This window comes from Macrobrachium nipponense, chromosome 3, assembly GCF_015104395.2.
Source record: "Macrobrachium nipponense isolate FS-2020 chromosome 3, ASM1510439v2, whole genome shotgun sequence".
Taxonomy (NCBI): domain Eukaryota; kingdom Metazoa; phylum Arthropoda; class Malacostraca; order Decapoda; family Palaemonidae; genus Macrobrachium; species Macrobrachium nipponense.
Genome location: NC_087202.1, coordinates 59,906,940 through 59,910,576, shown reverse-complemented (window position 1 = coordinate 59,910,576; position 3,637 = coordinate 59,906,940).

The window sequence follows — 3,637 nt, the reverse complement described above, 5'->3', positions numbered from 1 at the left end:
TATCTCCCATCATATATTTCGCAGATGTAACTTAGCTTTAAACCAGAGTGTTTTAATGGGCCTTTCATACTTAAGATGTATCCTGTTTTAACAGAAGAATTTATTTCCACACAAACACACACACACACATATATATATATATATATACATATATATATATATATATATATATATATATATATATATATATATATATATAATGTATGATGTAAAAAAAGAGAGAGAGAGAGAGAGAGAGAGAGAGAGAGAGAGAGAAAGTAATGAACTGCAATTCCTTAATAATCACGTTATCCTGAATTAGAGTGCCATGCATTTTCCTAATCAGAAAAGCATAATGGATTCATGAATATTCAAATTCATTCACCGATCTGGGATTTTGCCTAATGAACACCAAAGTAGGCTGTCAGTATTAACGGTGCACTGATGGGATACGCGGATGTGATATCCAGATAAACAAACACAACAGAGAGAGAGAGAGAGGGGGGGGGGGGGGGGGGGCGGATAGTATCCGAAATCGTAAGATTTACTGAAAAATGGCGATCTCTTGAACTGGATGCTACTAAAAAATATAGCAATTTAACGTAGTGGGAACAGGGAACTTTCATACGTCATTCTGATCGGTCAACAAAAAAGTAAAGCTGGCGTAGAAAATAAGGGGGAAAGTTTTATAAAAGCATAAAGTCACAAAAGTATGATTACACTATAAATGTCTGGGTGAAAAAAAAAATTGAAGGGATTAGCACGATCCAAATCGGTGTTCAGATCTCGAAACTTCCCAAGTCGCTGGACTTGGAAGGAAAATGCTGTGAAAGGAAAATGCTTGGAAATAAAACGACTTGGGGATTACCTCAACACTTCGTTTCAATAATCCAGCGTGCGGTGAGAGAGGACTGAAATGGGGAGTTTAAATGCACATTTCTATTTCCGTCTTTTTTTTTTATTACCCTAAAAAAAAAAAAAAAAATATATATATATATATATATATATATATATATATATATATATATATATATATATATATATATATATATATATATATATATTAGAAACCGTAATGTCAGAAATGACAACACAACAATGAACCTTAAAACAGACTGAAGTTTTTCTCTCTTAATAATAAAATAGGTAAACAAAGGCACACTGCCACAGTAGAGAAAAGAAAAAGAACTGGAAGACAGATACACCACAGCGGGAAAGAAACTTCGAGACATTGGCACAGGTAAGATGCATCCAAGAGCTCTGAGACAGTTTCAGTGGGGATATGTATGGAATTGAAAGGGCAATATTTCTTTTTCTTAGGAAAAACAGATATGACTGGTGGCAAAGATATTATTTTTTGTTAGTCTGTAAACGGACTTTAGTTCCATTCAAATAAAAGAGGACAAAAGGTAACGCTAATTCTTATAGCATATCTGGCAACCCTATAGTGATTCGGTCGTGTTACACATACACAAAGAAAGAAAGAGAGAGAGAGAGAGAGAGAGAGAGAGAGAGAGAGAGAGAGAGAGAGAGAGAGAAGAGAGAATATGTCACCAATATTACTCTTTCCATCCTCCCGTGGCATTATCCACTGGTCTTACAGCTTTCACTGTTCCTTCCATTACCTGATATGATGCTTATCCTCTTCATACGTGGCCAATTTCCTATGTAGAAGATTCCAGAAGGAACAGTGCAAGAAATTAGTAAGTTTCATCTTCCAGCCATTTGTACTAGTATCCCTGGAATACTGATTAAGGAAGGAATTAATATGGAGTGTTATACAATTATTAAACGAGTTGACAATATGAATAATTTCATATAGGATCGTGTAGATACGACTTGCACATTCTTCCAAGCACGGACATTTTTAGTGCCGATTATTGTAGCACTTACTTTACTACTACACACACACACACACACACACACACACACACACACACACACACACACACATATTCTATTTAGATTACACTCCATACGATATGCGAGTATGAAGAAATGAATCATTATTCTGGCTGAAGGCTTTTACCAATAATTAGTGACTGTTTGGACTTGGACTTGGGATTATAAGATATATATATATATATATATATATATATATATATATATATATATATATATATATATATATATATATATATATGATTATACACATTAGGTTGGAGTGTAGACGGATTAATCTATACTGCAATACAATATGTGTACAATTGCATGGGCATGCATGAAAATAAAACAGGAGCGTCCATGAAAAAACTGACGATAGATGAAGAATCTGAAATGATCACGCCATGTAAAAGACAAAGACAAGAGAAGCCCAAGAAAATTCATAAAAAATTAAAATCTCACAATGACTGACTGCATTTATAATTTATACTATATCTATATCTATATATATATATATATATATAATAATAATATATATATATATATATATGTGTGTGTGTGTGTGTGTGTGTGTGTGTGTGAGTGTGTGTAAATTAAAGATATATATATATATATTTAGATATATATATATATATATATATATATATATATATATATATATATATATATATTTATATATATATATATATATCTATATATATTATATATTATATAGTATATATGTGTGTGTGTGTGTGTGTGGGTGTGGATATGATAAACGGATATATAGATATGGTCTTACTGGGAGTAAGGATTACTTTTGCCACAGTTTGTAATCAGGAAGCTACTTCGGATTTTTGTGGCTATGAGCATTCAGATGATAAGGCCTAGGGTGAAGGAGTCTTAAAATGATTAGCTCTTTCATACCGTAATGTACTCAGTGTAATATATACATGTACCCGGATTTTATATATATATATATATATATATATATATATATATATATATATATATATATATATATATATATATATATATATATATATATATATATATATTATAATTTATGTATATAGGCGCCTACCAAAGAAAAACCTCAGGTACATAGTTCTTAGGTTCCAACTCCTTTTGATGATGACTTGCGAGAAAGAATTGCTAACGCCCCGGATTATCACTTGAAAGAACGGGGATCGGTCCCAATGTATATAAATATAAAATAAATAAATAAAATAATATATATATATATATATATATATATATATATATATATATATATATATATATATATATATATATATAGAAGCATAATACAGTCGTTCTACCATCTAAAACAGAATACCTGACAATGAGATGGTGCATCCGACCATTTCCTCCGGATAAATATTTTACTTTCCAGCTTTAATGGAGAACAGGAAATACGTCTGAACTCGGCATATGTTGAAGGTACATTTCCGTAAGCAAGTCACACACACACACACACACAGAGAGAGAGAGAGAGAGAGAGAGAGAGAGAGAGAGAGTTACTTCTTGCTAACTCCATCTGATAAATGAGATTGCCACAACTGTTATAAGCATCAATGTCACTTTTACAAGAGTAGGAGATTGAGAGAATCTGAACAGCAGTAAGACTCATCACAACAAAAGCTTGAGAAATTGACGAACTCTGTCCACTTGGAAAAGTGCGTTGATATAAAATCACTTTGCTTCCGCCGTGGGAGGGTGGGGGTGACGTGGGGAGCGGGGTAGGCAAATTAACGGACCATTAAATATGTGCAGTCAGTCCTGCAACAAACAA